The sequence below is a fragment of the Nelumbo lutea genome, chromosome 1 (genome assembly GCF_056320005.1).
Source record: "Nelumbo lutea isolate HS-2025 chromosome 1, American lotus-T2T, whole genome shotgun sequence".
In the NCBI taxonomy this organism is placed as follows: domain Eukaryota; kingdom Viridiplantae; phylum Streptophyta; class Magnoliopsida; order Proteales; family Nelumbonaceae; genus Nelumbo; species Nelumbo lutea.
The window spans coordinates 59,356,101-59,379,781 of record NC_142684.1 but is presented as its reverse complement, the minus strand read 5'-3'; the positions used below and the strand labels follow the sequence as shown (position 1 = coordinate 59,379,781).

Genomic DNA, 23,681 nt, shown 5'->3' with positions numbered 1-23,681 from the left:
ATAAGGCCTACCAGGCCCTAATATAGAAGAGGTAATTCAATTTTGGATCAGAAATATTTTGAAGTATGAATTAATATCATGAAAGGAGAGCGAGAGCGAGAGAGAGAGAGAGAGAGGGAGAGAGAGAGAGAGAGAGAGAGAGAGAGAGTTTCAAGTCCATAAAAATCATGGATGGATCTTTCTTAAGAGGGATTTGTCCGTGATTATTCATAGCTAGCTCTAAAAAGAAAATGGAAAATGAAAAATGAACTAACGCATGATTACTTAACATATCGGAGTAGAGAAAACAAAATAATGGCTTGCAAGGTGGTGATTGAGATTTGAGTGGTACTCCTAGTGTAAGGGGTACTGGTGTTGGTAATGTAGTGCCAATCAATAGGGATGTACACTTTTTTTTAGTAGAAAGGTGAGGGATGTTAGGATGTGAACACTAGGAAGGGGGGTAAAATGTGGTTAATTTTGATGTATTATACTAGTATAGTCCCTGTTGTATCCTGTACCTTATGTTGTTTTTTTTTTTCTTCTTTCAGCCCTATAAGAGCTTTCTTGTAATTGTAGTTGTACGTATCTCTAATATATATAAGGCCCTTTGGGTGTGGAGGTTAATTGATTCTTGACATCCTTAATTCTGTTTTGAGCTTTTCCATTGTTACGGCTAGGAAAGTTAACATGGTATCAGAGCAGGATGCTCTCTGATCTATTATCTCATCTCTCGATCCTCAATGAAAGTAGTAATCCTATCATCCTATTAAGGTTTACTGCCCTCTTTGTTTGGTGAATGGGATTAGGGCTGTTTTGATCAACCCTAATTTCTGTCCAGTCTGCTTTGCGCAACCAGCAGAAGAGATTTTATTAGATCTCTCTTAGGAAACCTTGGATTGAAGCCAAACTTTCAGATAATTAGATCTAGTGTTGCCTAGACCTGATCTATTAACCTACAAACAGCATCTGATTTGGTTAAGTTTTTTGTAGGAGTTCTGATCTTCTACCTTGGGCAGCAACAGCATATAGTTTCATGTTTTGGACAGCAACATCTTTGGACTTCAGGTCTGTTATGCAGGAGAGAAGAATGGAAGAAGAGAGAAGAGAGAACTGAGAGCAAAAGATGCTGCTGGCGGTGCAGCTTTTTTAATATATATACTAGGGCGACAGCAACTAAAGTAAAAAAGAGTAAAAGTACAATAGTACCCATGCAGTACTGTACATAGGAAAAATAACAGCTGTTAACACTCCCCCTCAAGTTGGGACATAGATGTCAATCATGCCCAACTTGTCACATAAATCATGATGTCGTGAGTGGTGTAGTCCTTTTGTAAAGATGTCAGCAAGTTGATCCTCAGAGTTGACATAGGGAGTACACACTTCCCCTGTGATATCCTTCTCTCTGATAAAATGCTTGTCGCTTCGATGTGTTTAGTTCTATCATGTAGCACAGGGTTATCAGCAATGTTTATGGCTGCTTTGTTATCACAGAATAGGGTCATAGGTTTGTCCACTGGAAAACCCAACTCACTCAACAGATTCTTTATCCACATAATTTCAACAACTCCATGAGCCATTGCTCGATATTCAGCTTCAGCACTGGATCTAGCTACCACAGTTTGCTTTTTGCTTCTCCAGGTAACTAGATTTCCTCCTATGAAAATACAATAGCCACTAATTGACTTTTTGTCATTTAGGGATCCTGCCCAATCTGCATCAGTATACACTTCGACTTTCAAATGTTCGTGCCATTGAAACAACAAGCTAGCACATGGAAACCTTTTAAGGTATCGGAGGATTCTTTCTACTGCTTCAAGATGAGTGGTCATAGGGGCATGCATGAACTAGCTAAGGGCACCAACTGCATAAGAAATGTCTAGGCGGGTCATAGAAAGATATAACAATCTCCCTATAAGTCTCTGAAATTGTTTCACATCCTTGATAGGTTCACCTTGGCTGTCACCTAATTTATGGTCAGGATCAATAGGGGAATCAATTGGCTTCACTCCCATTTTTCCTGTATCCTGGAGTAAATCTAGGACATACTTCCTTTGGGAAATGAAGATACCCCTTTTTGAGCGGGCAACTTCAATTCCTAGGAAGTATCTTAGAGGACCTAGATCCTTTACTTCAAACTGTGTGGCAAGAAAACTCTTCAACTTTTGGATTTCATCCTTCCAGTCGCCAGTGATAATTATATAAACAACATATATTATCAAAGCAGCAATTTTACCTTCTCCTCTTTTCACAAACAATGTGTGATCAGATTGACATTGCTTGTATCCTTTCTGCTGAACTGTTGCATGGAATTTGCTGAACCAGGCTCTCGGTGATTGTTTCGGCTCATATAAAGACTTCTTTAACCTGCACACCTTTTGTTCATTGCCTTGAGCCTGAAAACCAGGGGATTGTATCACATAAACTTCCTCTTCAAGGTTACCATTCAAGAATGCATTCTTGATATCAAGTTGATGTAGATCCTAGTCAAGATTAGCAGCAAGAGAGGATAAAACTCTAATGGAGTTCATCTTGGCAACGGGTGCAAAAGTCTCTGCATAATCAACTCCGTACACTTGTGTAAACCCCTTTGCCACTAAACGAGCTTTATACCCCTCCACCGTGCCATCAACCCTATGTTTGGTTGTGAATACCCATTTACATCCAACTGGATCCTTTCCCTTAGGAAGATTTACAAGTTCCCATGTGCCATTTTTATGAAGGGCATTAATTTCTTCCTTCATAGCATCTGTCCATTCAGGTACTGAAAGAGCTTCTGCCACATTCTTAGGGATAGGGACACTATCAATGGATGTGAGAAAGGCTCGAAAAGAGGGTGAAATGTTTTTATAGGAAACAAAGTGGGAAATGGGGTGTTTAGTGGTGCACGATCTAACATTTTTCCTGTGAGCAATAGGAAGGTCAAGGTCATTAGCAATAGAGGTGTCAATTGAAAAGGGGTCGCCCCCAAAGAGTTTAATGGCATTGGAGGTACAACTTCTGGATTCTCCACAGTTCTTGAATTTGGTTGGCCTTTGTGACGACGAAAGAAGACACGAAAAGGAGGAGGATCAGGAAGAGAAGGGAGCTAAACCGGTTTCTCCTCATTCATACTCTCCCCCTGAGGAGAAACAGGGAAAAAAGACTCACTCTCAAAGAAAGAAGCATCCATGGAAACATAGAATTTCTGAGAAACATGATCAAAACAATGGTATCCCTTTTGAGTGAAGGAGTGCCCCAGGAATATGCAAGGAATAGCACGAGGATCCAATTTTCCACGAGTGGCTAACAAATTTTGGATAAAGCAACGCCAACCAAACACACGAGGAAGAATGGGAAGAAGGGGGCCTTAAGAAAGAGATGTTGATGTGGGGCTTTGCACTCTAACCAACGAGAGGGCATAGGGTTGATGAGGTAGGTAGCACAAAGGACAGCCTCAAGCCAAAAGCGTTTGGGGACATTCATATGGAGTAGTAAACCCCGGGCCACTTCAAGGAGGTGTTGGTTCTTTCTTTTAGAAACACCATTTTGTTGTGGTGTTCGGGCACAAGAGCTACGGTGAAGTGAACCACGTGAAGCAAAAAATTCCGTGAAATCACTATGAAAGTACTCTTTGGCATTATCTAACTGAAAAATTTGGATTTCAGTTTGAAATTGGGTGAAGACCATCCACTGAAAATCTTGGATAATTTTTGGTACTTCATCCCTGGTCTGCATGGGATATACCCATGTATATCTAGAATAATCATCGATAATGGTAATAAAATACTTGTAGTCACTCTCAGATGGTAAAGTAACAAGGCCCCACTCATTAGAATGAACAATGTGAAAAGGAAATTCAGATTTATTATTTTTTGAAAGAAAATGAGTTCTACACTACTTACTCAATTGACAAGTTTGACAAGAGAAATTTGAAACAGACACCGACTTAAACAATTCTAAAAACACCACTTTCAAAAACTCAAAAGATAAATAACCACGACGACAATGCCATAAATAAACTTGACTCTTAGACTCTGTGACTTGAAGACCAGCCTTTTTCTCCAGCATGTAAAGTCCATCAACCATACATCCTCTACCAATCGTCCTCCCCAAGGCCAGATCCTAGATCACACAGTAAGAAGGGAAAAAGGTCACTGAGCAGTTTAAGAAATTAGTAATACTACTAACAGAGAACAAATTAATGGGAAATTTCGGAACATGTAAAACATCAGAGAGGGTAAGTCTGAGAGGGAGAGAAATGGTTCCTAGACTAGCTATGGTAGTGTATGATCCATCAGCTAGTCTCACCTTGTCTCTTCCAGAAAGAAGGTGATAGGATTGAAAATAAGAGGACGTACCAGTCATGTGCTTTGACGCTCCAGAATCAACGATCTAGGGAGTGTCAGGGTTATGAGAAGCAACATGGAAAGCTGTGGCAGAGTTACCTGATGTAGACGCAAATGAAGTTGAGGGAGGAGCATCCATTTGACGATTTGCTCTACCATAGAGCTCTAAATGGTCACGAAAGGAATTTATAATATCCTCCCTTGGGTCAGATCTAGATGGATGTGTCTGAGTCACAGTATGAATGGGGGGTTGACTCTTCTGAGTAGCCATATTTGCCATAGTGTGTTTTCTTGTACCTTGCTGTCTTGACTTTTTATTCATATCTGAACCTTGCTTCTTATTCAAATCTTAAGCCCATTTCGGCTTCCCATGAAGATCTCAGCATGTGTCTCGGGTGTGTCGGGGTTTCTGGCAATGAGTACACCACAATTTGTCCTTGTCATCCACCTTTTTCTGAAGATCCCCCTTCTTAGAAGTATTTCCCCCACTGGTAGTAACACTCCCTTTTGCTGCCAACACAACTGCATCTCCTCCAGAACTATTCATCAAATTCCTTCTGCTTTCTTCTGATTGTACAAGAGCATAAACTTCCTGAACTGATGGAAGATCCTTGCTACCTAGGATCTGGACTCTGATAGATTCATATGTAGGGTTCAAACCATGTAAGAAAGCAAACACTCTCTATTGGGAGATGAGTTTTTTGTACAGTTTTGTATCTTCATCACACTTCTAATCCACACTCTGATAATGATCTAACTCCTTCTGGACAGAGGTCAAGTCTGAGTAGTACACAAATAGACACCTCTCCCCCTGTTTACAAGTAGATGATTCTGCCTGTAGCTAGTAGATTTTTGCATAGTGTCACAGTTCCGAATATGTTGATTTTGCATGTTCCCAGATCTCATCTGTCGTTTCAGCCCACATGAAATTCCTTCTTATTTGAGGTTGCATAGAAACCAAAAGGCAAGACATGACCATGCTGTTTTCCTGGTTCCATTTGTCATATTCAGCACTCCCAGAATGTGGTTCTTTGATTCTCCCATTAATATAACCTATCTTTCCCCTTGCAGTGATGTACAACTTGATCCCTCTTGACCACTCTAAATAATTTAAACCATCAAGAGGAATAACAGCCATGGGAAAGGATAGGTCCACACCCCCACTCATTCCATTCAGCATTGAGGAAACACTGGATGTAGCAGAATCTTCACCACTCATGATTTCGGAGGTAAAAACAACTCTTAAATGGGGTACATAGCCTCAAAGAAATTCAACACTGAGGGAGAACGGAAAAAAAATATATATATATTCTTCAGAAACACACCTCCTTTTGTAAAAACACAGGTGTTGTTACAGCATCAACAGGACTGTTGTTACAACAAGTACTGGTCACTTTCTGACCTTCAGTTCACCATAAAAGCTTCTGTTGCAGCACACAAGAGGTACTGGTCACTTTTTGACCCTCAATTCACCATAAAAGCTGCTGTTGCAGCACACAAAAAAGGTCTTCACGACCTACAGTTTCACAGGGATCAGTCGACCCCACAAAAAAGGAAAGAGGTGCTGATCACCTCACATCCAATCAGCAGACCTAGTACAGGTTCTCTGCCTTGGCACGCGACCAGAAAAAAAGATAAGAGAGAGAGAGAGAGAAAAGTTACTTCAGTGTGTGAGATCTTCAATCAGCCGAACAGCAGATGAGGGCGGCAGATCTGGAAATCTGGTGCGAAGAAGAAAATAACTGTTCACTCGACTTCTTTCAGATCTGATAGTTTCGCTCTGATACCATGTTATGCAGGAGAGAATAATGGAAAAAGAGAGAAGAGAGAACTGAGAGCAAAAGATGCTTCTGGTGGCGCAGCTTTTTTAATATATATACTAGGGCAACGGCAACTAAAATAAAAAAGAGTAAAAGTACAATAGTACCCCTGCGGTACTATACATAGGAAAAATAACAGCTGTTAACAAGGTCTTCTATACCAGCTCATGATCTAGGCTTTTCTCTCCAGATTGAAAGGTTCTGTCAAAGACTTTCAGATATGTGTTCGAGTACTCCTTCGGAATTCTTTTCAAGGCTGTTTCAATCAGCACAAAACATTTCCTTTTCTCTAGAAAAGACACCTAACAGGTTGGTATATCTTTGATTTCTCTCATTTGGCTAATCCAATCAACTTATTCTCTTGGATTTGGTGTCACCCTAGGGTCATCTATCATCCCATCTACTTGGCTTTGATTTCAGATCAGCTTTTAAGGGTTTTTTTATCCCTTTTTCTGTTCGACAGTCCTGGAACTTACCTTGTTTGTACTGTCAACACTGAAAGCTTGCTAGTTCAAGTTGTTGGTGGATTTTTTTTTTTTTTTTGGGGGGGGGGGGTGTTGATTCCTCTCAGTGCTGGAATATTTCTACAACTATTTGGACTTAAGTTGACTGAAAGATGTCTCATTTTATCTTCCTGGTTGCCTTTGGTTCCCCTGCTGTTTCTGTTTTCTGATTGTTGTTTTGCTGAAATGGCTTCGAATAGAGTTGATATTATTCCTGTGAAACTTGATGGATCAAACTATGGGGCTGACATTGCATTTATAGCACATGGAAGTAAGAAATCTTCTAGCAAGGATGATTCTTTTGCATCTATGGTTGAAGAAAACATTTGACAATTGGTAACATTTGCTATCTCTTTTGCTTTTTCTGCTATTGGTTTATCTAGTGAGTTCTCTCTAGTTATTGTTTTTCTCCCTCTCATGTTTGGGTCATTGATTCTAGAGCTATCAACCATATGACAAGAGCCTATCCTAACCAACCAAGTAATCTTACTAAAACCCATTATAAACATATTGTTACCATCAATGGTGAAAAATTAAACATCATTGGTAGCAATGGTCTATACTTTAGCTATCACCTATTACATCATTCCCTCTTACCAAGACCGTTCTGTTCCTAATCTCATTACTATTCTCATTTCTATTGGCAAATTCATTGATGAAAGTAACATTCTCACCTTTTCTCACAAGGGTTGTTTGATTCAAGATTGGTACACTGGGAAGGCGAAAGGGAAGGGGCGTAGGCTGGGTTGTCTCTTTGCATTGGAGTTTGAGAAGTCTCAAATAGCAGCATCATCAACTTATTTCAGTTCCTCGACTTCTAGTTCTTTTTTGAGTCACAAAAATGATGTTTGATACATGTGGCATAAATGTTTGGGTCACATACATGCTGAGAAATTAAAGTTTTTGTTAAGAATAAAGTTCATTCCTTGTAGACCTTTGATATATCTTGTGTTTCTTGTTGTTCAAATAAGAGTCGTACTTTACCTTTTCCTCGTGTCTATGCATGCTACCTCTCCCTTTAAGATTATACATAGTGATGTCTAGACTGCATCTGTCACATCTTGGCTTGGATACTGTAATGATTCATGTAGAGTGGAAGAGAAAGAGAGAGAGAGGAAGAGAAGAAAAAAAGGAGATACGATTGAGAGGAAAAAAGGTGCTTCTAGCAGCTGCCAGTTTTCTATTTATATTAACTTAATAAAAGATAATAGAAATTACAAGTATGCCCCTGGCGGCACACCCTAGAACCAAACTAATAAGAAAAAAAGACAACTAACTGACAGTATCTTAAGGAGTCAGCCTACTAACAACAACTATAAAGTAACAATTAAATAAGCCTTACAACACTCCCCCTCAAGTTGGGCTGAATATGTCTATTATGCCCAACTTGTCACATAACTCATTGTACCGCAAGTATGGAAGCCCCTTTGTGAGGACATCAGCAAGTTGTTCCTTGGAGTTGACATAAGGGATGCAAATCTCCCTTTTTTCCATTTTTTCCCTTATGAAGTGTTTGTCCACCTCAATGTGCTTGGTCCTCTCATGTAGGATAGGGTTGCTGGCGATGTTTATTCCAAGCTCCCCTAGAAGATTCTTTAGCCAAATGACTTCAGCCACTCCATGTGCCATAGTTCTATATTCAGCTTCAACGCTTGACCTTCATACCACACTTTGTTTCTTGCTTTTCCAGGTCACTAGATTTCCTCCCACAAATGTGCAATACCTACTTGTGGACTTTCTATCATCCACAGCCCCTGCCCAATTAGCATCTATAAAGACTTCCACCTTTAGGTGATTGTGTTTACTGAATAGTAGGCCTGTCTCGGGATATTTCTTCAAGTATCTAAGAACTCTCTATGCTGCCTCCATGTGTGGTTTCTTAGGAGAGTGCATGAACTGGCTTAGGACCCCAACGGAATAGGCAATATCTGGACGGGTCATGGACAAATAAATCAGCTTTCCCACTAACCTTTGGAACTGTTTCACATCTTTCAAAGGTTCACCAACACAGTCACCTAACTTGTGGTCAACATCCATGGGAGTATTTGTCGTCCTTGCACCTAATTTGCCTGTATCTTGTAATAGATCAATGGTGTATTTCCTTTGAGAGATACATATACCCTTTTCTAAGCGGGTAACTTCAATCCCAAGGAAATACTTCAGGGGACCTAGATCTTTCACTTCAAATTTAGATGTAAGGAATTGTTTCAAGTTCTGCATCTCTGAGCTCCAACTTCCTGTAATGATGATATCATCCACATACACTATCAATACAACAACCTATTCCTGACATCTCTTCACAAAAAATGTATGATCAAACTGACATTGTTTGAAGCCCATCTGTTGAACTGCCATGTGAAACTTACTGAACCAGGCTCTAGGAGACTGTTTTAAGCCATAAAGTGACTTTCGCAGCTTGCACACCTTATTTTCACTTCCCTTGGCACAGAATCTAGGGGGTTGAACCATGTATACTTCCTCCTCTAAGTCACCATTCAGAAAAGCATTCTTTATGTCCAGTTGATGCAATTCCCAATCAAGATTAGCAACTAAGGACAGGAGAACCCTAATTGAGTTCATCTTAACTACTAGAGCAAAAGTCTCATCATAGTCAACCCCGTCTACTTGTGTGTACCCTTTGGCTACTAATCCTGCTTTGTACCTTTCAACTGTTCCGTCTGCCTTGTGCTTGACCGTGAACACCCATTTACACCCCACGGGGTCTTTCCCCTTTGGAAGATCCACCAATTCCCAAGTTTGATTTTTGTGAAGAGCATTAATCTCCTCCTTCATGGCATCTATCCATTCAGGGCATTTTAAGGCTTTTGCAACATTTATGGGAATAGAGATGCAATTAACTGCAGATAGGAAGGCTCAGTATGAGAGGGAAATGTGATCATAGGAGACAAAATGGGTAATGGGGTGTTTGGTAGTGCATGACCTAACTCTCTTTCGTTGGGCAATAGGAATGTCAAGGTCATCCACAGTAGGAGTAGGGTTAGGGAGTGGACTTACCTCCTGGGAGTCTAATGGTGTCAGTTGCTCAGTGTTTGGCTGCTCCATATCTCTATCACACCGTTGATCTCTACGACGTGTACGTTAGAAGACACGAAAGGGAGCAAGGTCTGGAATAGAAGGAAGAGATACCTAGACCTGTTTCTCCTCTTCCGCACTACTACTCTCCCCCTGAGGAGAAGCAGAGAAGAATGGCTCAGACTCAAAGAAGGACACATCCATAGACACAAAGAACTTACTACTAACGAGATCAAAGCACCGATACTCTTTATGAGATGAGGGATACCTTAGAAAGACACAAGGAATGGACCGAGGGTCTAACTTACCTCGAGATGGAGACAAATCATGGACAAAGGCACGACAACCAAAGACTCTCATGGGAATGGAAAATAAAGGAGACTGAGGGCACAAACTGATGAGGGGCCATGTAGTTCAGCACTTTGGAGGGCATGCGATTGATGACATAAGCTGTTGCAAGTATAGCATCCACCCAAAACTTTTTTGGAACATTTATGTGTAACATCATCCCGCTAGCTACCTCAAGAAGGTGTCTGTTTTTTCTTTTTGCAACACCATTCTGCTGTGGTGTTCTTGTGCATGAGCTCCTATGAATAGATCTGTGGGAGGCAAAGAACTCATTGAGCTCCCCATGGAAGTATTCTTTTGCATTGTCAGATTGGAAGATCTGTATTTCAACATGAAACATCATAAATACCATCCTCTGGAAGTCTTTCACAATCTTTGGAACTTCGTCTCTACTACGCATAGGAATTACCCATGTATAGCGAGAGTAATCATCGATCAATGTGATAAATTACTTATACCCACCCTCAGAGATTACATTGGTAGGCCCCCATACATCAGAATACACAACATGAAAAGGAACATTTGATCTTTTATTACTTGAATGAAAAGTTGTTCTACATTGTTTGCTCAATTGACACGTTTGACACTGGAACTCTGACACTGAACATGACTTAAATAAAACTTGAAGCAAAGACTTTATTATTTTGAAAGAAGCATGACCTAAATGACTATGCCACAAAAAAATTTGACTCTTATTTGACTGACTATGTGACTCTGAGGATATCACCGAGAGACCAACTTTGTTGTCGAGAATGTAGAGACCATCCGTTAGGCTCCCTCTACCAATCATCCTCCCAGAAGTTAGGTCCTGAGAAACACATGAGTCAGCAAAAAAGGTTACACTACAGTTTAAAGAGCTTGTAATGCTACTAATTGAAAGCAAATTTATAGGAAGTTGAGGGACATGCAATACACAATTCAGGTTAAGGCCATGGGGAAGAGATATTGATCTTTGGCCTACAATGGAGGAAAAAGAACCATCTGCAAGTCTCACTCTATCCCTTCTTGACAAAAGGCTATAAGACTGAAACAAGTTGGGCTTACCGGTCATGTGGTTGGAGGCCCCCGAGTCAATGATCCAAGGAGAATCCGTGGGAGTGACATGGAAAGTAGAAGCCGTTTTACCTGAAGTAGATACAAATGAAGTAGAGGGAGTACCAGTGACTGAGCTATCCATTTGTCGCAGAGCCCTACCATAAGATTCCATGTGCTTTCTGAAGGAATTCATTATATCTTCCTTGGGGTCAGACCTATTAGGGTGGTCTCGGGTACTACCGGCAACCTGAGTATCTTGGTTTGCCACATGTACTGCATTCTGAGCTGTGTTCGTTTTCCTCTGATGACCTTGACCTTTACCCTGTTCTTGATTCTTCACTGCCCACTTAGGTTTCCCGTGGATGTCCCAACAAGTGTCACATGTATGCCATGAACGCCGACAGTGGGTACAGAACAACTTATCTTTATCATCAGTCTTCTTAGTGTCACTTTTCTTCCCCGTGGAATTATTATTCACTGCAGCCAAAGCAACTTGTTGCTCCCCCTCAGTTGTAACCATTACATTCCGCCTACTTTCTTCCGACTGAACAAGGGAGTATACCTCGTGAACCGTCGGCAACTCTTTGCTTCCTAGGATCTGAACCCTCAACGGTTCATATGCAAGGTTCAGTCCCAACAAGAAGGCAAACACACATTGCTGAGAGACCAGCTTCCTGTAGGCCTTAGCATCATCATCATGTTTCCACTCTATAGCCTGATAATGATCCAATTCTTTCCATATGGAGGTAAGGGCTGAATAATATGAAGACAAGCTATGGTTTCCCTGTTTACAGGTTAAAGATTCAGCTTGTAACTGGTAAACCTTGGCATAATGCCTTTGCTCAGAATAGGTAGTTTTGGCCTGTTCCCAAATCTCACTAGCGATGTCTGCCCACATAAAGTTCTTCTTCACATCAGGTTCCATGGCTGCGAGGAGCCAAGACATCACCATACTGTTCTCTTGGTCCCACCTATCATGTTCTGTTATCTCACCCTTGGGTTCTTTCACCCTTCCATTAATGTAACCAACTTTACCCCTTGCCGTTACATAGAGTTTTACGCTCTTAGCCCACTCCAGGTAGTTCAGACCATTTAAAGGAGTAGTTGGCATGGGAAAAATCATGTTTTCACTTCCCATACCCGTTGTGTTGCGGGTTGGTGTAACCCCCGATGAAGTTGATTCATAGTTTGCCATCGGAAACTGCTGAAAAACAGTCCAAACACCACACAACTACACAGTAGCCACAAACAGAATACCAACTCTCAAGGAATTTACTTCTAGGATGTGAGGAAGAGAACAAGACACTCTTGGAATCAACTCTAAGAAGATTTAGTCATTAAACCAGCCCGATAATCAGTTCAACACAACCGAGGAAGACATTACTATCAGTCCGACTACAGTTCATACAGTCTAACAATCCAACATCCAAACCAATATATATATATAACCAAGGAATAAGCCCTACACATCATCAGCCAAAGAAGACAGACACAAAGAACACACCTGTTCAGCACATGTATGAAGGTGCTAACCTGAAATCGACTTCACAGCATCGAACAGAGAAGGCAGGGAGTCTGTATCAGCATCGCCCTTCTCCTACTAGGGTTTCCTTGGTATTACGACCAAGAAAAAAAACACAGGAAGTGCCGCTAGAAATCTGCTAGGGTTTCCGCCAGTAACCAACTAGAGTTTCCGCCAGAAATCTGCTAGGGTTTCTGCCAATAACCTACTAGAGTTTCCCTGTCTTCCACAGCATCGAACAGAGAAGGCAGGGAGTCTGTGTCAGCATCGCCCTTCTCCTACTAGGGTTTCCTTGGTATTACGACCAAGGAAAAAAACACAGGAAGTGCTGCCAGAAATCTGCTAGGGTTTCCGCCAATAGCCTACTAGAGTTTCCGCCAGAAATATGCTAGGGTTTCTGCCAATAACCTACTAGAGTTTCCCTGTCTTCCACGTCCAAGATTTTTAAGAAGGGAACCTTGCTCAAAACAGTAGGGATCGTAGGTCTTTTACAGCCCAGAAAACCTGCTCTGATACCATGTAATGATTCATGGAGAGTGGGAGAGAAAGAGAGAGAGAGAGAGAGAGAGAGAGAGGAAGAGAAGAAAAAAGGGAGATACGATTGAGAGGAAAAAAGGTGCTTCTGGCAGCCGCCAGTTTTCTATTTATATTAACTTAATAAAAGAGAACAGAAATTACAAGTATGCCCCTGGCGGCACACCCTAGAACCAAACTAATAAGAAAAAAAGACAAGTAACTAACTGACAGTATCTTATGAAGTCAGCCTACTAACAACAACTATAAAGTAACAATTAAATAAGCCTTACAATAGATGCAAATACTTTGTATTATTCGTTGATGATTGTATTGGGTACACATGGATATACTTTCTTCGCCACAAGTCAGAGGTGTTCCCAACATTTCGGTTGTTCCATACTATGGTATGAGTTTGGTTTCAACCACAACTGCGTATTCTCTGTTCAAATTCAGGGGGAGAATATATTGATGGAGACTTCTTATCCTATTTGAAGAACCATGGAATACAAGTACAATGAAGTTGTCCAGATGCTCCTCAACAAAATGGTATGTCCAAGCACAAGAATGAATATATCCTTAGTGTTGTGAGGACATTATTGGAGGAGTCCCATGCTTCATCTTCTTTTTGGGTAGAGGCAGCCAATACAACTATGTTTTTGTTTAACTATATTCCTTTCTCTGTTCTTGGTAATGTCTCCCTTTTGGAAGTTGTTTGGTCATCCTCTAGATTTATCTATGTTTTATGTTTTTGGATGCGTGTTCTTTGTTCATCTTCCTGGTTGTGAATATTCTAAATTGTTTGCACAATTTGCCATGTGTGCCTTTACGGGTTACAATCTTGACAACAAAGGATTTCTTTGTTATGATCCCTCTATTCACCGTATTTGTATCTCATGTAATATTTTTCTTGAGTATATCTCATTTTTTGCTAGAATTGCTATATTTTCTACATTGTCTATTTTTGTTTTGTAGAATTTTGATTCACAAGATATTCACAAGATGTTCCACTCCACCTCCGTTTGTTGTGAAGGACCTTCTTGTCTTATGCAAGCGGTTACATGCTCTATTCCTTATGCTTGCGACTCCCCTTCTCTTGGTACAGATCATCATCTCACCACTATCTTGTAAGTGATACTTATATTTCAAATACTTCTCTTCTATTTCCCTTTGTCATTCTACTTGTATCTCTAGACCTCCTGACTGTTATGGTTTTCTTTCAAAGCATAGCTCCTTGTCTATTGTCTTATCTTCTACAGATATTCCTCGCTCCTACCAGAAATCCAGTAGTAGCCTCCCTAGAAAAAAACCATGGATGCAAAGGTTCATACTTTACATGAGAAAGACACTTGGGATCTTATTCTTGCATTGTTAGATGCCTCTATTATTGGGATTAGATGGCTTTACACTACCAAGCTAAAGTGTAATGGCTCCCTAGACTGCTACAAAGCACTTGGTAGTCTTGTTGCTTGGGGGAACACACAAGAATATGGTATTGATTATGAAGAGACGTTTGCCCTAGTTGCCAAGATTACTATAGTTCGTGTTCTTTTGGTTTTGTTTCTTGTGTACTCTTGGTCCATTTATCAGTTAGATGTGTGTGAAGAATGCTTTCTTTCATGGCCAAACATGGTTTAAAATGTTCCCAATTTCCCTAATATTTCCACAACATATTTCCATTTCTCTGGGTAGCAGAACAAAATTTTATTGGAATCGACATATTCTCGAATGAACACTACCAACACTAAGTAGAGTACAAGAGATAGTTTCCATGATATATTTCCATTCCACTTCCATAGGTAGCAATATGAAATTTTACTGGAATCAACATATTCTCCAATCTAGCTTATGGGACAGGGAGACCCTCTCTCACCCTTCTTATTTACTTTTTTTTTGATAAATAACATCATTTCCATTAAAATAATGAATAGATACAAGAAGATACCCTTAGAGGCGCGAGGAGAAGCCTCTCCAAACAACAAATACACAAACTACAATAGAGAAAACATGAATGTTGAAATTAAAACAATAGTTACAATTGTGCCCAGAACAATGTTTCCCTATTTATCCCTTGTTTTGCCAAGACATCAGCAAAAGCATTAGCTGATCTCCCAACCCATTGTACTGTTATAGACATATTTCTTGTAAGCCATTTGAATTTCTTTAACTCGTTTTTGTAGCCCCAAGTAACATCCTTCGGATTATTTAACCAGTCCACCACTATCTTAGAGTCTCCTTCAATCAGAAGCTGCTCTACGCCCACTTCTTTTGCAAGAAGTATTCCTTGTATTGCAGCTAGCAGTTCTGCCCGGATAGAGTTTCCAACTCCTAATGGGCCAGAGTAGATTAAGACAACCTCTCCAGCCTCATTCCTCAGTACACCTCCCATCCCAGAGGGACCCGGGTTACCCTGGCTACTCCCGTCAAAATTCAGCTTCAAAGAACCAAGAGGAGGGGGGACCCAGCTAGTCATTGCCCTTCCCTTGTAGGAGGAACAGCTTGCTACCAACTTCCAATCCTTCCAACAATCAACAAAAGTAAAATGGTTAAATAATTCTAGAGTCTTTAACCAATGTAAAGACCTGGACAAAATGCAGTCCTTTAAGGTTTGATTGCTTCTTCCTTTTTCTTGGAAGATTCTGGCATTCCTTTCTTCCCATACTGTCCATAAAAATGCTGCTCGTGAGCATCTCCACATTTTCCTTCCTCTTTTATGGGGCCAAGAGAAGAAAGAAGGGTTAAAGATTATGCTTACTTCTGCTGGCATATCCCAGCTAGACCCAAACAAAGATAGAAGCCAAGCCTAGAGCTTTGCAGTGACACTACAAGATAAAAATAGATGATTACAATCCTCACCATGAGATTTGCAAAGAATGCACCAGTTTAGTGAAATACAAAGGACGGGTCTTCTCTTTTGTAGGTTGTCCATCATCTTTCAAAGGGAGATCTCCAACCCAAATGTCCTCCCAAAACCGAATAGAATTACCTGAACAAGCATCATACCTAACACAGCTAAGGAACTACGGAAGAACTTTGTGAATTGCTTTCCAAGGTGTGGCTAGGTTAGCCCTCCTTGATGCACCAGCATCCCAACCACTCTCTGAACATCCATGAATACTCTTCACTACTTCGTGCCAGAGTGTATCCCGCTCCAAAGGCCATCTCCGCAACCACTTCCCTAACAAAGCTGAGTTCTTGTTAAGCACATTCCCGAGCCCTAATCCTCCCTCCTCTTTGCTTCTACCCACAACCCCCACTTAATTAAATAGTCTTTTTTATCTTCTCCCAGTTCCCACGGAAAATCACTCATCAATTTTTCCAACTTCTTTGCTTCCCTAGACGGTATCCTAAAGACAGAGAGACAATAGGTAGGTAGATTCATGAGGGCAACTTTTATCAAAGTGATCCTCCCACCCAAAGAGATAATTTTTCTTCAAAACAGCTAGTCTCTTTTCTAACTTCTCCAAGACTGGGGTGTTAGACAGTCTTGTATGACCTTAGCTTCAATCGGATTTGATGTACTTTTGTTATTTAGTGGAAATAAATTAAAGTGCATGTTTGATTCATATTGTTTGGTATAATTCTGTGTAAAACCCTAAAACTGGACACTTATAGAAACTTGTGTTAGTTTTAAATGTTCACAGCCATTGGATAAGTCTGGGGAGATTTATCCTGCCAAGGCTGATACTGATGTGCCACCAAGTGTTGGGACGGCTTGTTTCGGCCATCAGGGTAAGACCCAAGGCACATGCAGTATGGGATTGCTTGAACCCTTGAACCGGACCAAATTTCCAGTATTGCCCTAGACCTTGGAGACAGATGGGCAAAACTGGAAAGTTACACCTGACCCCTAGACTCGATTATGACACATCACTAGGTGTCGGATCAGGCTGTCTTTGATGTGTCATTCAGTGAGATCCTTAGTGGGGGTCAAAACCTGGACATGTTGGGGCAGTCTGAGAATTCATCTGAGTGAGTGGCCATAGTGACAGGATCAGCCCCTTTGTCGGACAATGGTAATGATCGGGAATGCACTCTCTCTGATGGAAACCAAACTGCCGGTAGTTGATTTCAATCGTTGGAATTTTGTTTTGCAAAATTAAGAAATATATATATATATATATATATATATATATATATATATATATGTATATGTACGGTTTCAAAAGATTTGCAAAAGGTTTTAATTCCCGGGATCCATGTGAGTAGAGAGTGCGGCACTGTTCCTTGCAGCCGAGGGAGAGGTCTTCTCTTGTCGGGCAGTACTTGATCATTAAGGGCTGAGAGGTTAAGTGTAAGACCATTTAGGATAATACCTGATGGGCTAATCTTGCACCTGCCCACAGTCCCTGGGTTTTTATAAGATGGCTTGGCCCAGGGACCACTTAATGTAAGTGTTGGGCCCATAGGGTCCATGTGATGGGCTCAAGGGGTCACTGAGTCTTTCAGTGAATTCGGCTGGGCCTTGTAATAAAGGTTGGGCCGAACCCATGTGGTTGGTGTGTAGATCAATGCTTGGGTCCCACGCCATACAAAGAAATCCAACTGGGCAGCAGGTTGGAAACTAGTTAAACACTGAACACTTAATGGGCCAAAAGCCCACTTCGAACTGGGCTGATATGAGCACCAGTTCATAGGGCGAATCTGAGATTAGTGTTAGTAAAAGGATTGGGTCTTTGACCTTATCCACTCTAAGAGACCAAATTCAAATTAGATTTGAATCCGGTAACCTCCTGATAAGATCAGGAGTTAACTAACTTAATCTGCAGATAGGATTAAGATTAACCTCTATCCAAATACTGATTTGGATTGGGATAACTCCCAAAAATATTGGGAGGTTTCTTAATCAAGAAGAAAGAGGAGAAAACCCTAGCAGCAGAAATATCAGATTTCGAACTAGGGGGTTTGAGAAAGCAAGAAACACATCCTGCAATCTGAGATTTGATCTCTCACAGACTCTAGAGAGAAGAGACAGTTCTGCCCTCTTCATCCCTGTACTTCTCCTCCTTCAGCCGACGCCACTACCTGTTGGAAGATTGGATCTTTGCAGCAACAGGAAGTCAAGAAAGCAGTTCTTGACAATAGTCTTGCAAGATAGACAAAAGGATTCGGTGTTCAAGGTTTCCAGAGGGTTCTTGTGAAGAATCCAGTGTGTAGGATGCACCCTGCTGGTTCTGTTCCATCCACAACTGTGTCATCTTCAGTAGGAGCGGATCTTGGTTACTTCTTTGGGCGTGAACACCAACTTTGGGAGATATTATTTCTCCGGATCAGGTATAATCCTTCATGTTTCCTTTTTGGTTCAGATCTGGTTTGTTTATGGTTCAAGTAGGATCCTTGAATAAAGTATTCTAAATTTAGGGAATATGATTCCTAGTTGGAAGAAGGTAGGAAATTTTTTTGAAATTCGCCCTCCATTCCGCACCCTTCTTGGCATCCATTAGATGGATCCTACCATTCTTTCATGGGGTCCAGAACCTACTCTCCCTAGGGTTTGCTCCCAACGGAAGCTCTAAGTAAGACAAAAGCTAAAAGGAAATGGAGCACTCAAGACAGTCTGTAATCGCCCCAAAAACTAAATTTACTCTGGCTATGCAGCTTTTTCCTAGACTGATTTTCAAATAAGAGACTCCTTCAAAAACTGTAATCAATTCTTTCAAAATTTCCACCTTCTCACCGAAACCTCCCTTATAGAAGATCATCAAGTCATCTGCAAACTGAAGGTGAGTGACTAGAATTCGGTTTGTGCCTACTCTCCAATCCCTTATCACATTTTCCCTATCAGCCCTAGTGATAATTCGACTAAACACATCAGCTACAAAGGTAAAGAGGTGAAGGGATGAATGACCAATCATATGGATGGCCGAACCCTGCAGGTAGGTTGGGCAAATTTTCAAAAAATTCTCTCTCCCATGTGGGAATCACATTCCCTATTTTAGAAAACTGCATTTTCAAGGATCAATCTTAAAACTAAACCAGACCAAATCTGAACCAAAAGGGAGTGGAGGTTATACTTGATACGAAGTAATAGTAACCTCCAATGAAGGTGTTCACGCCCAGGGATGAATCCAAAGACTGCTTCCACCGAAGATGACACGGTGCAGGATGAAGCAGAATTAGCAGGATGGCTCTTCAACAAGAATCTGATGGAGGGCGAGTGAGCACGACTTCAGATCACCTTTTCTGCCAAAAGGTGATATCAAGAACCCTTTCTTGATCGCTCCCAGAGTGGAGATCAAACTGGTATGGCGGCAAGAGCAGGAGAGAGAGTAGAAAACAGGAGCAGTCGAACTACAGGTTCTTCTCTCTTTGTAACCTCTAAACTGAATTGTGTGTTGGAGGTTCTCCCTGCTCCTCTATTTATAGCCTTTAAAAAAAGCATCTCCTAATCCCATTAGGAGTTTCCAAATCCAAATCTTGTATTTGGATCTTGACTCTCTCTAAAGAGATAAGGATAATCCCTTATCTTATCTGCAAATAAAGATCAACCCTCCTAATCTAATTAGGAGTTTCCTTATCCAAATTTTTATTTGGATCTGGACTCTTTGAGTGGATAGGGACAATCCCTTATCCTATCTACTGATCTAAATCCCAGAACCGCCCCTCTTTAATTAATCTCATTAAGCCAGTTCGAATTGGGCTTTAGGCCCATTAAGTCTATGTGCTCACTTAACCTCCAAACTGTTGCCCAATTGGATATCCTTGTATTGCATGGGACCCAAACATTGATCTACACATTAGCCACATGGGTTCAGCCCAACCTCTGTTACAAGGCTTGGCCGAATTCACTGTAGGAGACAGTGAACCCCTGAGCCCATCACCATGGGCTCTTAACGGGCCCAACATTTACACTAAATGGTCATTGGGTCAAGCCACCTTATAGAAACTCAAGGACTGTGGGCAAATGCAAGATTAGCCCCATCAGGTATTACCCTCAATGGTCTTACACTTGACCTCTCAGCCCATAATGATCAAACACTGCCCGACAAGAGAGGACCTCTCCCTCGGCTACAAGGTACAGTACTGCACTCTCTATTCACATGGATCCCAGGAATTAAAACCTTTTGCAAACATTTTGAAACCACTATATAAATATATTTCGCAAAACAAATTTCAACAGTTGAAATCGACTGCCAACAGTTTTGGTTTCCATCAGAGAAAGTGCATCCCCGATCATTCACTTTGTCCGACAAAGGGGCTGATCCCGTCACTATTATCACCCACTCAGATGAATTCTCGAACTGTCCCAACATACCCAGGTTTCGACCCCTTCTAAGTATCTCATTGATTGGCATATCAAAGATATGCCCAATCCAAAACCTAGTAAAGTATCATAATCGAGTCTAGGGGTCAGGTGTAACATTCCAGTTTTTCCCATCTATCTCCAAGGTCCAGGGCAATACTGGAATTCTGGTCTGGTTCAGGGTTTCAAGAAAACCCACACTGCATGTACTTCAGGTCTCACCCTGGCAGTTGAGACAAGCCACCCCAACCAACTTGGCAGCACATCAATGTCAACCTTGGCAGGATAAATCTCCCCAGATCTATCCAATGGCTGTGAAGATTCTAAACTAACACGAGTCTCATAAGTGTCTTGTTTAAGGGTATTACACAGAAACACACCATAATAACTTGAATCAAATATATACTTTATTCATTTACATTAAATGGCATAATGTACATCATTCTAATTGGAGCTAAGGGCATACGCTATCTAACAAGAGGAAGGGTGAAAGTGGGTCCCCTTGTCTGATTCCCCTACTAGTTGGAAAATAATCCCTCACCAACCTGTTTACTAGGATGGAATAGTGACAAGAGCTAACACAACTAATCATCCAACTACACCATCTTTCCCCAAACTCACACTTCCTCAAAACCTCTAGTAGGAACTGCCAGTCCACCAAATCATAGGCTTTCTCCAGATCAAGCTTACAAACAAAGCCTCTCTACTTTGACCTTTTCATCTCTTCCACACATTCATTGGCAATTAGAATCTAATCAATTATCTGATGCCCTAGGATGAAAGCCCCTTGAGCCTGACTAATAATGGAGGGGAGGATTCCTTTAATCCTTAAAGACAAGACCTTGGCCAGGATTTCATAAATACTAGTCACCAAACTAATTGGCCTAAAATCTTTAGGATGGAGAGCATCAACTTTCTTTGGAACTAGGGTCAAGAATGTGGAATTAATGCCTCGACTGACTATATGCTTCTCTGTGAACTCATTAAAAACCTCACAAAGATCATCTTTTATCACCTCCCAACAATCCTGGTAAAAAGCCATTGTACAACCATCTGGTCTTGGAGATTTGGACTTGTCCATTAAAAACACCGCCTTCCTAATCTCTTCTTCCTCAAAGTTTCTTTCCAACCACCTAAACTGATCTTCCTCCAACCTTGACCAATCAATCCCTTCGATTTCCCTCCTCTCTTCCAAGGGTCTTTTGTAAATCGATTTGAAATGTTCCACAAACTTCCTAGCAATATCATCCTGGTTAGTGAATTCCTCCCCCCTACCTCTAACTTAGACACAAATTTTTTTTCCTCCTCCCATTTGCTACATCATGAAAAAACTTAGTATTCCCATCACCTTCCTTAATCCATCTATGCCTCGATTTCCGCCTCCAGCTTATTTCTTCCCTCAGTAGGACCTCTTCTAGGTCCTTCAATTGTCCCCTCAAAATTCTCTCCCCCTCCTCCATTCTAGATTGAGCCTCTCTTTCATCCAACTCTTCTATCCTAGAGATTAGATTCACTTTTTACTCCTCAAGTCTTCCAAAATGTTCCTTATTCCAAGCTTTTATTTTGGCTCTTATCCTCTATAGTTTCTTGTGAAATCTTACCCCTTTCTATTTTGTCCCCCTCAATTCCTCATTCCACCAAAATTTTACTTTATTCACAAAATTCGGGTGGGTTAGCCACATGTTATCAAACCTTAAGGGTCTAGGTCCACTAACAAAATCTTCCACACCTATTCTTATAGGGCAATGATCCGAGGTAGACCAATAGTTCTCCCAATCAACATTAAAGATAAATCTATCCAACTTCGACCACAAGGGCACTTCCTGTAAGTTAGACCAAGTAAATCGAGCTTGCACTAGTGGGATCTCCTTTAACTCACAATCAGCAATAAAGCTATTAAACTTTCTCATGCTAGTTGTGATGGTCTGTTGGGAGTTATTAGTTTCTTCAGAAAATCTTATCACATTAAAATCCCCTCCCAAACACCATGGGCCTTCCCATAAACCTTGAATTGCATACAGTTCCTCCCACATGTCATTCCTTTCTCTGTAATTATTGGGACCGTAGACATTAGTTAACACCCAAGTGAAGTCATCCTCTACATTCTTAAATTTGATGGAAATTGAGAATCTCCCTATTAACTCCTCCACTACCTCTACTACATCTTTCCAAAGTGTGACAATCCCCCCTAAGGCTCCCCAAGATGGGGCTGAAATCCATTCTACTCCTCTAGACCTCCACACACTCCTCGCCCATCTTCTATCCAGATCTAACAACTTTGTTTCTTGCAACATAACAATGTCAGGCCTTTCCCTTTTAAGTAAGTCCTTAATCACCCTCCTTTTCCTTGCACTCCCTAAACCCCTAACATTCCAGCTAACTATCCTCATAGAACACCCTCAACCTTAAACCACAACTCCTTACTTCAATCCCTTTCTCCTATCTCCTCTACCACTAAACTCTAAGTTCCCTTCTATGTCACAAATTAATCTTTCCACCTCTGACCTTTTTTTCTTTTCTTTTTTCTTTTTTTCCTCCCTCCTCTTATTGAATGTTTCCACCTGTTCACTCCTTTCAGCCTGATCCCCCTCACCAAAAACCTCCACTAATGAGGTCTGAAGTTCTCCTCTAACAAGGTCATCCTCGTCCTTTCCCCTACCCATGACCACTTCATTGAACCCATCCATATATTCTTCATTTTGTTTGAGTAACTCAAACTCTGTGCAAATCAGTCTCCAAATAAGTCTCCAAGCTTCATCTAATTCTATACTCTTTTCTTCAAGATTGCTTTCCCCAACCCTCCCTTCTTCCACCTCTAAGCATACTTTTGTCGTACATTCTGGATGGGATGCTGGTACATCTGTTTCAGGCATATCACACTGGTTAGTGGACCACAAATAAACTGACAACCATACCTGATTGGTTAGGGAGAGCATTCGAGAAGCTAGGACTGGACTGTTTGCCAAAGACGACCGAGTCTGGTGTCATTTCCTTGCAAGGGAACTTTTGTAAAGTGTTCATGGTAAAGTTAACAGCAACATCTAACTTACTCCGTTGAAGACCCGACTCCAGTACTCCCCTTTCTGGTTTATCCTTATCCAAGTTCAATAGAGAGGGTTGAGTTTTTCCATTTAAATCCCGAGAGCCCTGAGAGATTACGTTGACTTCCTCAGCTTGAGATGGAAGGAGCTGTCTACTAGCATTTGCAGCGCCTCCTGTACTTCTTTCTTCCTTGGAATAGTCTGCAACAGTCCCCTCTTCTTCTAAGAACAGAACCTCTGTATTCAAGTTTCCTGTTTCTATCAAGTTTTATCTTGTGCACGGATCGAGACTACCCAGACTCGAGGGTTGATTCTG

The 23,681-nt window shown here is 41.1% G+C and overlaps 1 protein-coding gene across 1 annotated transcript in view; it reads right to left on the bottom strand.

Moving 5' to 3' along the window:
* The window catches only part of LOC148874752 (NADH dehydrogenase ubiquinone complex I, assembly factor-like protein (DUF185)), an 84,574-nt gene that overhangs the window by 5,009 nt on the left and 55,884 nt on the right, over positions 1–23,681 (bottom strand). The gene's annotated exons all lie outside the window — the stretch shown is intronic.